Source organism: Leptopilina heterotoma, unplaced genomic scaffold (genome assembly GCF_015476425.1).
Source record: "Leptopilina heterotoma isolate Lh14 unplaced genomic scaffold, ASM1547642v1 Lhet_228, whole genome shotgun sequence".
Taxonomy (NCBI): Eukaryota; Metazoa; Arthropoda; class Insecta; order Hymenoptera; family Figitidae; genus Leptopilina; species Leptopilina heterotoma.
This window is the reverse complement of record NW_025110946.1, coordinates 292272-305690: the sequence shown is the minus strand read 5'-3', so window position 1 is coordinate 305690 and position 13419 is coordinate 292272. Positions and strand designations below refer to the sequence as shown.

General features: G+C 31.9%; 1 protein-coding gene and 1 long non-coding RNA gene across 2 annotated transcripts in view; one reads left to right on the top strand and one right to left on the bottom strand.

Annotated features, from left to right (window-relative positions):
• LOC122502358 overlaps positions 1 to 13419 on the bottom strand; it is a 152157-nt gene that overhangs the window by 118865 nt on the left and 19873 nt on the right. The window lies entirely within an intron of this gene.
• Positions 10751 to 12781, top strand: LOC122502361. Its single transcript, XR_006301630.1, has 4 exons — positions 10751 to 10916; positions 11305 to 11857; positions 12423 to 12558; positions 12649 to 12781. It is a non-coding gene; the product is annotated as an uncharacterized LOC122502361 (long non-coding RNA).

Below are 13419 nucleotides of genomic sequence, written 5' to 3'. Positions count from 1 at the left end.
CTCAAAACGTCGAATGATAAAAACGTCGAATGCTAAAAACATCGAATCGTCAAAAGTTCGAAAAAGTTCTTTGTTTTAAGTTAATGTCTACTGAAGACAAAGAACATTTTCGAACTTTTGACGATTCGATGTTTTTAGCATTAGACGTTTTTATCATTCGACGTTTTGAGCATTCGACGAATTAACAGTTCGATGTTCTGAGCATTCGACGTTATTATCATTCGACGTTTTGAACATTCGACTACTTTACCATTCTACTACTTGGCAATTCGAACAGATGGCGTTTCGACTACTTTACCATTCGACTACTTTACCATTCTACTACTTGACATTTCGAACAGATGGCGTTTCGACTATTTGAGCATTCGACGATTTGAGAATTCGATGTTTTTAGCATTCGACGTTTTGAACATTCGACGAATGGAAAATTCGATGATTTAAGCATTCGATGAATTAACAATTCGATGTTTTGATCATTCGACAAATTGATAATTCGACGTTTTGAACATTCGACATGTTGACGATTCTATGTTTTTAGCATTCGACGTTTTTATCATTCGACGTTTTGAACATTCGACGAGTTGAGAATTCGATGTTTTTAGCATTCGATTAAATGAAGATTCGATGTTTTTAGCATTCGACTAAATGACGATTCGATGTTTTGAACATTCGACAACTTTACCATTCTACTACTTGATAATTCGAACAGATGGCGTTTCGACTTTTTGTCCATTCGACTACTTTACCATTCTACTACTTGGCAATTCGAACAGATGACGATTCGACGTTTTGAACATTCGACAACTTTACCATTCTACTACTTGATAATTCGAACAGATGGCGTTTCGACTATTTAAGCATTCGGCGAATGGACTATTCGATGGTTTTACCATTCGACTAAATGACGATTCGACGTTTTGAGCATTCGACGTTTTGAACATTCGACGTTTTTAACATTCGACGTTTTAAACATTCGACGTTTTGAACATTCGACGAATTGAGAATTCGATGTTTTTAGCATTCGATTAACTGAAGATTCGATATTTCTAGCATTCGACTACATGACGATTCGATGTTTTTAGCATTCGACGTTTTTATCATTCGACGTTTTGAACATTCGACGTATTGACAATTCGATGTTTTTAACATTCGACGAATTGATAATTCGACGTTTTGAACATTCGTCATATTGACGATTCGATATTTTTAACATTCGACGAATTGATAATTCGACGTTTTAAACATTCGACGTATTGACAATTCGATGTTTTAAGCATTCGACTAAATGTCGATTCGATGTTTTTAGCATTCGACGTTTTGTCCATTCGATTACTTGGCATTCGACTATTTGATCATTCGACGACTTGGCGATTAGGGGATATGCATGCGTCTCCACTTTGCTTATGAGTATGCCTTTCTCCAATGCTTTTTTCCTAATCGCGCTGCGAGTTCTCTTCGATATTTTCGATATTCGATCTTGCCCATGCCTTCCACTGATCTCTATATATCTGGATTGGAAATGCTGTGAGCTGCTTTTACCACGGCGGCCATCTTCCATTGTAGTAAAAGTACAAAATTATGGCGCGAAAGCCTTGTTTCATATTACAAAGTAAATTTCTTTTTTATTGTAAGTAGATGTATGAATAAACAACTCATGTGTAGAATATAAAATGTTAAAATTGATAATTATTATTATCATCATTATTATTTTTACTTAAAATACAAGGCTTTCGCACCATAATTTTGTAATTTTACTACAATGAAAGATGGCCGCCGTGGTAAAAGTTCTCCTCATAGCATTTCCAATCCAGAGGTATATAGAGATCAGTGATGCCTTCATGCTTTTTTTTGGTAGGATAAATTGCATATTAATTAATAATATTTTTGTAATAAATTCTATAAAATTATTATTGTAGAATATAAAATAATAAGTTTTCTATTACGAATTATAATTGTTTATTCTGGCAATTAGAGAATGAATATAGTATTATTAGAATGTAAACTGAATAGTATCAGCATTAAGGTACTACTACGCTTTAGAAGGCTCTTAAAAGACCAAATTTAAAACATTTTTTTCTTAGGTCTTTTATTATAAATATTTAAAAAAACTTTTTTGCCTATATTAGTACATATTTGGAGAATAAAAATAATGGTTTGTTTTTAATTTTTATTTAATATCATAATCTGCAGACAGCATTCAGATCGAAACTCCAAAAAGTTAGTTGTCCAATTGCGGACACCCACATAGCACAATAGTATGAGGTAAGGTTATGTTGAATACTAATCGTAAGGCTCATAAGGTTACACGATATTGCTGTGGTAGACCTAAGGTGAACTAAAAACTTCTGCCATGGAGGTAAGGTTACTTGTTAGGGTGTGGTAAGTATATATGATAAGGCTATTGTAACCTTACACGTTAAGGTTGAGATAACCTTATACGTTAAGGTTGATGTAACCTTACACGTTAAGGTTGAGGTAACCTTACACGTTAAGGTTGAGTTAAAGTTATATGCCAAGGTTGAGGTAAGGTAATTAATAAGTTGTAAGGTTAAGGTAAGGTTGTGATAAGTTTACCAGTTATGGAAAATATTGACAAAATAATTAATAATATAATAAATAAATATTAAATTAGAAAGTTAAGTTTGTTGCTCTTCTCTATTTTGGAAACCTGACATGAAGCAGAAAATTTTGAAAACAAATTTGGGGGGACTGGGATTCGAACCCGGGATCGACGCGCATAAACCAATCATTCTAACTAACTGAGCTAAGTGGAGAACTGGTAGCAAGAAAATTAATTTTGCCTTTAAGGAGTTAATCATATTCTTGCTTCACCTTAAAGGCAAAATTGATTTTCCTTCTGACAGTTCTGTACTTAGCTCAGTTAGTTAGAATGATTGGTTTATGCGCGTCGATCCCGGGTTCGAATCCCAGTCCCCCCAAATTTGTTTTCAAAATTTTCTGCTTCATGTCAGGTTTCCAAAATAGAGAAGAGCAACAAACTTAACTTTCTAATTTAATATTTATTTATTATATTATTAATTATTTTATCAATATTTTCCATAACTGGTAAACTTATCACAACCTTACCTTATCCTTACCTCAACCTTACAACTTAATAATTACCTTACCTCAACCTTGACATATAACCTTAACTCAACCTTAACGTGTAACGTTACCTCAACCTTAACGTGTAACGTTACCTCAACCTTAACGTGTAAGGTTACCTCAACCTTAACGTGTAAGGTTATCTCAACCTTAACGTGTAAGGTTACCATAGCCTTATCATATATACTTACCACACCCTAACATATAACCTTACCTCCATGGCGGAAGTTTTTAGTTCACGTTAGGTCTACCACAGCAATATCGTGTAACCTTATGAGCCTTACGATTAGTACTCAACATAACCTTACCTCATACTATTGTTCTATGTGGGCAGTTTATCTCAAGATTGACAAATCGGAAACAAAAAATCCAAATTGCTTTTTAAAAAGGAAGGTGTCTTGCATAGAAATCTACCACCAATAATGAAAAATCGACTAAAATAAAAAATAGCAGATGTTTCAATAATTTGTTTAAAAATACACTATGTTTTTCAGTATTTTTCTAGTCTGCAAAAATGTTATTTTTAAATTTTTTGACCATTTTCTGGTAAATTGTCACACAGAACATGACATGCTAACAAACAAAACGAGTTATCATTTATTAAAATCGGTTCAGTAGATTCAGAGATAAACTGTCCGCAATTTGAGAAAACGTTATTTTGAGAAAAACGCGTTTAAACCTTTTTTGTATCGTTAGAGGTCATCCATAAATTACCTAAAATTCTTTTGCAAATTGAAACCCCACCATTTTTTTTATTTCAGACACTGTTACATACATTAGCACCAATGTTTCTAGTGGTCGTAACAAAAAGCTGGACCCCACCATCCCCTTACTTAATTTGTCAATGACTTTTTACATTAATTGAATATTTTTTGAAAAATTTACTTTTACTTTATACAATTGGTTATAAATACTTTAGGAGGTGTTTTCTGAAGTCATAAAGAGTATAAAAATACAATAAAAAAAATAAAATTTTTTTTAATTCTAAAGTGTAGTAGTACCTTAATGTAATTAAAATTCTATAATATCTGGTATATTATGAACAATATTATATATATAATTTTGTAAATAATAGTTAATTAGTACATGAGATGTAATTTCATGGTTTAATGATTGCGAAGCCTTTAATTTAGCAATAGAGACGCAGGTACAATATTTGCGTATACCATTTGACTGCATTATACATAATGTATCATGATGCACTATGTACAAAGCATTGAATATGTCAGGCTTGTAAATATTCACGAGCCTTTGACAAATCCACACTGAATCGTTACTTATTCTTATTAAATAGTGTTTTTTACTATCAAAGGTCGTCGGATTTAGGATTTACTTTCTACATTCCCCCTTAGGTCTTCAGTTTTATAACCTTTTCACTTAGTAGTTTTGAAATTTCTATGAGATAGGATAAAATTCACTTTCCAAAGGCTTCTAAAGCACAGCCACTTAATGCGCTAATGTATCAACCATTAGACGAAATTTACAAAAAAGGCTTCAAAAAAGAGGACAAAAATAAAACATTCAATTTTATTATATTATGTACTGTAAACATAATAATATTTATGATCAGCATTGATAAATACTAATTATAATTATTGTTTTAATAAAAGTAGAGTACTTTTTAGCAGTTTTACTTTTAGAATAGTTTAACAAATCTAAAGATTAAGGCGCTCGCACAGCTCTACTGCCTGCATGAGAGTAAGAGAGAAAAAACATTAAATTTAAATTTTCTGACTGATTTACTCTCATGTGTTACCATGACATTAACTATGCATGCCTTGGCATGCATACAGAGCTATTTGTCATGTATAATGTCATATTCAAGAAATTTTCATTTATCGAAATTTTATTTCTCATAATTTTTATTTACTCGAATTTTCACATGATATAAGTATTAAGTATATTCATATTTCAGAAATTTTAATTTATAAAAATTTTATTTGTCATAATTTTCATTTATTCGAATATAACCATTTAACATAAAATTTATTTGTCGGAAATTCCATCTGACATAATTTTCAAATTTCCGAACTACTTTTTAATCTATAATGCAAGTCACAGAAATTTCTTTTGTCCTACAATGGAATTTTCAAATATTTTTCTCATCTCTATTGTTATTTTAGGACGAAATGAAATCACTGTGATTATAGGTTGAGGATGAACGTGCACGACTTTCCCTGACAAAAATATAAACCTCAAAATGAGATGTTTCATATGGGATATATTCATACTTCAGAAAAAAACTTTTTTTTTGTTACTGTCACACACACTAGAAAAATTTTATATTCGTATATAAACTAATACTATGTTATAACTGCCGTACGTGTTGAAATCTGACAACTTCACAACCATCTCAATAGCACGAATGTTATTGTTTTATGATTAGTTGATTGTAGAATAAAAATATTCTTCATTAATGCAGAAAAATGTCAGTGCATGTAATTTATTGTTGAGAAGAAAATTTTTTTAAAAACCTTTTTCTATTTTACTTTCAATTTCATTACATTTATAACCATAAAATAATAAAAATATCATAGTTTCTATCTTTACAAGTTTCATATTGCAAGTAAAAGTGACGTTGCCGCTCTTCTTTCTTTGTTATTTAAAAAAGGTAACAGATCATATTTTTTTTACTATTTTCTAAAATTTTTTAATATATTTCCGGCAACATGGTATAATTTTTATTTGAAACGATTTGTGATATCCCCATGCACTTATTTTTTAAAAAACATGAATTTATTTGCATTTCTTTCAACATTTTTTTCAATTAAAAGGATAAATTTCACATTTTTCCATACTAGTAGAAATTTGTCATGGAGCCACTCAATTGTTCAAGTTACTGGACAGTTTTTGTCACGGACGCTGATTCTAGGCGGACTGGTAAATAACTATAAAGTTACTGACCAACGCTCTTCATCAAAGATTCAAGTTGAATTTGATATTGGCTAGACATAACTTCTGTCTAGTTTTTTTAATGTTACTTTAAAGTACTCCTAGAAATTATAGTTCTAAGTTTGTCGTGTCGATGACACTGCAATATGTCTAATAACTAGACAGCTCGACTGATTATTTGCTAGAGATAAATTTGTTCTTATTCTTTCCAATATTTTAAAACTTTTCATTTTAATTTGTTATTAATTAAAAATTTAATTAATTTATTATTATAAATTATTAATATTAATTAATAATATTAATTAATAAAATTAATTAATAATATTAATTGTTAGTAGTAAAATAAATGATCATGGGAAGGTGAAGAATTGAAAAATTCAATGTATCGTCAAAATTGCGACGTTTCGTTGGCTAAGGTTTGCCAATCTCATCAGGCTAAATTTATTTAAACAGAAAAACACTTCAATATTAATAAAGGTTTAAAACAACACTATACACTATACTGAAAATATGTTTAAAGAATATCCTACCAGATTCGTTAAAACATAAAAATCGCGTTCTAACTCGTCAATATAAAAAAGATTTCATTGAGAAAAAATATTTTTTTATAACAATTTCCACATATATCAAAATTAAAAATGAAAAATTTCTTCATGTGAAAGGAAGACATTTCAGCACACTAGTTCAGTGTCAACTGAAAAAAAATTAAAATTTGCTATTTCGAGAAAGTCAAAAGAAACAATATGAAGAAAAAGTCAATGAACTGAATGTAAACACAGTTTTATCATAGAGGGAGCAAGTTGTGTTCTTGTTGTGTCATTATAGACAAGAGTCTAAACGTCTGAGAAGAGGAAAAAAGGTTCTGTTTAGAGTGAAAATATCTTCCTTTCTATTAATAGTGGAATGATTTGTTTTATATGGATTATTTCAGATATTCGTCGTTTTATAAAATTTGGTTCATTGTCCAAAATTTTGGCATTTTCCCAATCGAAGTCATGATTACAATTAATTCGATGGCGGTAAACTACAGAGTTATCATTTACTTTTTTATGTTCACTAGCTCCTCCGACGGCCGCAAGCGGCCGTCTACGGTGCTAGTTTTTATATGTCCATTGTCCAAGTCCATTATTTCATTAATAATAATATTCAAATTTTTTCAGTTAATAATTTGCTTATTTATATTTGAAATGTTGACGTTTTTTTGACAATGCAAAATAAGATTTATTAGAAGTACTTTCTCTTAACAAAAATAAAATTTATATATTCGCGCTCTTTTTAAATAACATACGACTGCAGCGCCACCATCACATGTACAAACAATTTTAAAAACACCCTTCTATTAAGATTTTACATTCTCATTGCCCATTCTTTACTTCGATACTTTTCGATACATTCGACCTTTCCACTCCATGTCTTTTTTAAGAAAGGATTTATGCGAGTTAACAATGACCGTTTTGTTTCACCTATATATGTTGCAGGACAATCTTTACAGTCAAACTTGTATACAACATTTGTTCTGTCCCATTTTTTAGATGCATCTTTACCAAGTCTAAATATAGAATTGGAGTTTTTATTAATAAGTGGAATCGCAGTAAAATTAAACTCTTTGAGAATATTTGACAACTTAAAGAAACATTTTTCATTGAACGGTAAACAAACCTTCGGGATTTGACTGTAAATACTAATTTTATTTCGATTATTGTTATTATTATTATTAACCTGAGAAAATTTTATATGGTTTGTACGAATTTTTATATGTTTATAAATAAAATCCAAAGTATAGTTATTATTTTTTAAGATGGATCTTATCTTCTTTAAGTTATCAAAATGAAACTCTTTGTTGGACAATGAAATCGCTCTATCAACCAGATTGTATACAATATTCTTTTTTTGTTGGATCGGATGATCTGAAAAATAATTAATGAGTCTATCCGATGAAGTCGGCTATTGATACCAATTTGTGACAATTTTGTTGTTTTTTCTAGTAAGTTTTAAATCAAGAAGATTAATTGAGTTATCCTTTTCTTTCTCAATTGTAAATTGTAATTTTTAATTGTAGGCATTAAAAGTATTGATGACTAAGTTGACATGTTCTTTTCCCTGGCGGGTTGGGCTACCGTAAATCTACCCAAGTTATGGTAGATTTAAGGTAGGTTTTGGGTAGACTTAAAAAATTGCTATTATTCAATGAAATATTATAAAATAAATTATTGGGAATAATAAAGTAACATTTGTAGATTAAATTTTTAAATTATATTATGTAAATTAAACAATTATAAATAAATTATTGATATGTAAAAGTGACAAAGTAGTTTCCAGTGAATATAGTGGGTTTTAAATAGCATATTTAGTGAATAATGAAAAGAAAAAATTAGGAAAACTTATTTGATTTAACAAAAGTAATCATTAAAGCATTTATTTATTACATATTTAGGGCAAATTAATGTTTACTTATTGAATAATTAATGTTTAAAGTTGGAGATGTCAGTTCTACCGTGAGATGTATGCGTGTGTGTGTGAAGCAATGATACCCAGTAAAAAAAACTAATTCAAATGAATTGAAACGAATTAACATTTTTGGTAGGCTCCAATTCGTATTTGTCACAAAGCGGGATTCACTCAAGCTCTTTGTATATTCAATTGAATTTAATTCAATATGTACCAATTTGTCCAAACGAATTCGCATTCGAAAGAAATGGCCAAGGAATGCATTGAATTCGTGCTAACGAATTGAAAAAAATTAAAGGCTCAAAACTTGTCCAGTAAATTGGTACGGATAGAAGGTTCGGAAGTTCAATACAGTTTCACGAATTCAGGAAAATTGCATCATGGCTCCAATTCGTATTTGTCACAAAGCGGGATTCACGAAAGCTCTTTGTGAATTCTTTTTAATTCATTTCAATTAGTTTTCGTTTACTGGGTAATATACTACTTGATATATCGCTGCGCATTTCTCACGACAGATGGCGGGACTGACATTTTCCTGTAACGCGCAACTCAATTTATTGGCGCGAAACTTTGGAATATTTAAAAGTTCCTAAAGAAATTGGATTCGTTCACAATTAAGGGTATAGAAACCCAACCCATCGATGAGATCCTCTTCGAATAGAAATTCGGTGCCAACGTCGAATCGAATAATCTTTAAATTTTATACCGAAACTTCAAGAAAAATAGAGAAATCAAAAGCAAAAAGGCAAAAAGCAATTAAAAAGTCAAGTAATTTGGGTTTTACATAAGAAAACAATTTATTTTCTCTACTTCAAGCTGAATTAGCATATAATTACAACTTCGTACAACCGTTCGCGACAAGTCCCAAATTCCTTCTGAGTAAACTGGCCGCTCAAGCGGGCCCAGGTACTTCTACTTTCCTGCTCTAGGTATGCGCGCGCCATCCAGGTTGGAAATTTGCCTGGTTCGAGCCGACTCAATGTTTTTGGAATCGTTTGCAATATCATAAGTATAATTATTAATAGAGATATTGAAAAAGAAATTAAACTTAAACATTTTACAATAATTAAAAATAGGTCTCTATTAATTAAATTTATAAGGATATTAGCTTTCGTTTCTTTATCTCTATCTTTGTCCCTATCGCTATCTCTATCTCTCGTTGAATTAAAATGTAAAAGACCTTTTGTATTTCTTTTAAGAAATCTCACTATCAACACTCATACATCGTACTTACAACAATCGTTTAATTCAATTATCATTCTTAAAAATTCTAAAAGTTTATTATATTTAATTATGAAGTTGACTAATCTATACACTTATGTGAAAATAGTCGTCGTTGCAAAAATGTTTATGATTTATAAAGGATTACATTTGTCAAATTTGTTTTACTAATGTTGAGTTATATATATTGAAAAGCAATGATAAAATATTAGATTTAAATTAATTAAGGATGTTAATTCAAAAGTTCAATTTTAAAATTGATGTAGTACTCATCAAGTTTCAATTTAATAATCGCTTGGATAGGTTGCAATTCTCTTCTTTGACATTTATAGTTTTTACGTGACTCTTTTTAGCAAAAAAGGCTAAGTTCAATTTTATGAGACCCAGATGTTTAGGCTTTTGTTTGCAAAAAGGGGCGATACGAGATTGAGCATTGCTATGTTATTTTTAGTTTTATTACTTTTACTGCAGGGTTTGGGTTTTTACTCTATTTATTGCCTTCTAGTCTGATTTCAATTTCTATAAAGTCATAAAGGGATTTGCAACCCACCGATTTCATACCATTCCTTCTAACTAGCCTAAAATAACAAATTCGAGAGATGAGATAAAAATTGGTTTTCCCTATTTTCTCTGATTTTCGTTTTTGTAAGAAAAAACGAAGAGAGAAAAGACATATTGTAATCTATATATATATATATATATTTTTTCTAGTCAAATTGTCCAACGCGTAACTGTTTGCCAATCATATTATTTAATTAGTTTAATTTATTAATATCATATACATATTTTATTATTCGAAAGTTTACCGCGCTTTCATCTCCCTCGATAGTGCTGTTTTTAACGGCGAGCTCGCGAATCTTACGCGCTCGTTACACTTCTCCCCTTAATAAAAAGGCACATCTTCGGATGTGTCTTTTTCAAAATTAAATAATAGTAATGTTAATAATAATAATTAATTCTAGTTCAAGGCTTTATTCGCAAATGATTGTCTTATGTTTTTGAAAAAGAGAATGTGGCAACCATTTATTTAAGCGTCGTTGTGGGTGCTCCTTAAGCGAAAGGGCACAGTACTTCAAATCTATGTTGCATGTGTTTCGTGGTTGATTACGGTTGACAGCTGTTCGACAAAAATATACTGGAGAACACAATAACAAAGTAAAAATTTAGAGATTTTGTTATTATTTAAAACACGATAAGATGAGGTAATAGTGGATTGAGAAATCGGATTTTTATTTCTCTTGAAAAGAAAGGTATGTACATAAAATATATATATATATTTCCGTGTGCTGTAATTCCCTTTTTTTTGAACATGTTCATAACCTCACTTGCTTGTAAATTTTGTTTTGAACGTTCTAAATTTTGCTCTCTTTTATATACATATGCATGCATATATTTTTCTACAGCAAACTTTAGACGTATCTTAAAAATGCATGTTTAATTCTATTTACGTGAATGATTTTCGTTTGTTTTGGTGTAATTTGTACTTCGACATTAAGGTTATCTATTACGCGTGTGATTTTAAAGGGACCTGAATAATGATCATCGAATTTGTCATGCCTAATTTCTACAAGAACATAAACATATTGTCCTACTTCGAATACGCGTTCATTAATTTTTCTGTCGTAATACTTTTTACAGCGCACCTTTGCCGCTTCAAGGCGGGCTGTCGCAAGGGACTCTGTTTCAATTATTCTGTTCAGGAGTTCGTCTACTAATTGAATGTACGTTAAAGGGACCTTTTCATCGGCAAATTCAGATGGAAAACGAGCTTTCCTTCCGAACACGATTTCGTGGGGTGTTAAACCCGTGGATTCATGGACTTGGGTGTTAAAAGAAAATATTGCATATGGCAACCATCGGTCCCAATCGGAACGCTCGGCGTACGAACGTAAGTATTCTACTAACGTATGATGGCTTCTTTCCAGGGAACCGAGGGATTGCGGGTGATAAGCGGTCGAACGAATTTTGCGGATCTTGAATAATTTTGCGATATTGTCCATGATGTTGCTCATGAATTGAGAACCTTGGTCTGTATGGATTGTTTCCGGACAACCGAATATACAGATCAATCCTTCGACTAATGCTACAGCGAGGTGAGAGGAATCTATCTTCGAGAGTGGGACAGCGCCTGAGTATTTACTCAGGTTATCCTGCCAAGTCAACATATACGCGTTCCCGGATTCTGTTGTAGGTAAGGGCCCAACTATGTCAATTTGAACCTTTTCAAACGCTCTGATAGGTGTATCGGTTATTTTCATTGGCATCTTGGTTTTTACGCGTGTTAATTTTCTTTTCTGACATATTTCGCATGTTTTTACGTATTTTCTAACCTCGTCCCTCATATTTTTCCAATAAAATCGCTCTCTTATCCGCTCTAAAGTTTTAGTCTCGCCTTTATGGCCACCGGTAGTTGAATCGTGACATTCTTTAAGTATTTCGCTTCTTTTTTCAATTTCCGGAATTTCTATTTCCCCTGTACAAACCGTGATTTGATAGTTACCTTTACCGAAGTGAGCACGAAAAATTTGTTCGATCGTTGACCACGATAATTTGTCGAAACCATTTCCAGTACGAGATATACTGAAACTTGTTAATTTCGACAAATTAAGTGCCTCTTTCAATGTGTTAACGGCAATTTCAATATTTTTCGCGTAGACTGCAGAATCGAATTTTTCTTTGATGTATAAGTTAAATACTAATCGTCCGCCTTGATTGTTCGATGTTACATAACCTATAATTGCTTCTGGGTCTTTCAGACACGAGGAGGTGATGACGGAGTTCTCTATTAATTCTCGACCTAAAGGAGTGGTAAGAATGCCGTCGCATGAAACGAAATTTACAATGTTATCGTCACGCATCCATAACTTGTCTTTACTTAGTTGGAACAAAGGAGTAAGTACCGAATTTCCTTTCTCGCTATTATTGTGAAGTACGGTTCCCTTTTCTGTGATTTACTTTCGTTTAATTTGATTCTTTTTGCAGGTTGTCCATCATCATCTGAAATTTCGTTTTTGTCAGTGTCCCGCCCCTTTTTTAACATCGATAAACAGTTTCCCCACATCCCTATCAATTTTACCTTTTCGTTTTCATTTAAAATATCGTCGTCTGTCTCGTCATTGTATTCACATGGAGTTTCAGGGGAAATACGAGTTCTCTTGCAAACTCGTTCAACAGGTAGCCTTTCAACATTATCCCCGCGAGACCAAACAATTGATAGACCGGGTTCTTTATCACACTGTACTACGGATTCTCTCAAAGAATCCCCGCGTGACCAAACAATTGGTCCACCGGGTACTTCCTCTTTTTCCAAATCACACTGGAATTCATTTTCATCGACACCAGAGCCTCGTTCATTAGAGTGGGGCGAGTTTCGCGAATCAGTTTTGTCGCAGCTAGTGGTCGAAAATTCCTCTAGGCCTTTGAGTGAACCGACCACTGCTGTTATTAAACAAAACGATTCGCGCTCTTTTGAAACATATGCATCTGTTCCTTCTATCATCCCACAATCCTGAAGAGTCCCGTGACGATCAAAATTAGATTTTGCTACCTGTTTCCCCCTTTTCTCGCGAAGTACTGTATCGTTCGTCTCGTCAACTCGATTTTTGCCCTGGTGATTGGCAATATACGTGCTGATACATGCTTTTTCTATAGGAAACTCGCTATAAACAATCTGTCCATTTTCATCTATTGAGTCAAGTTTTGTGTCTAAATTACTCTTGTCACACTTATCGTCAGTCTTAGAAGTTACGGGAT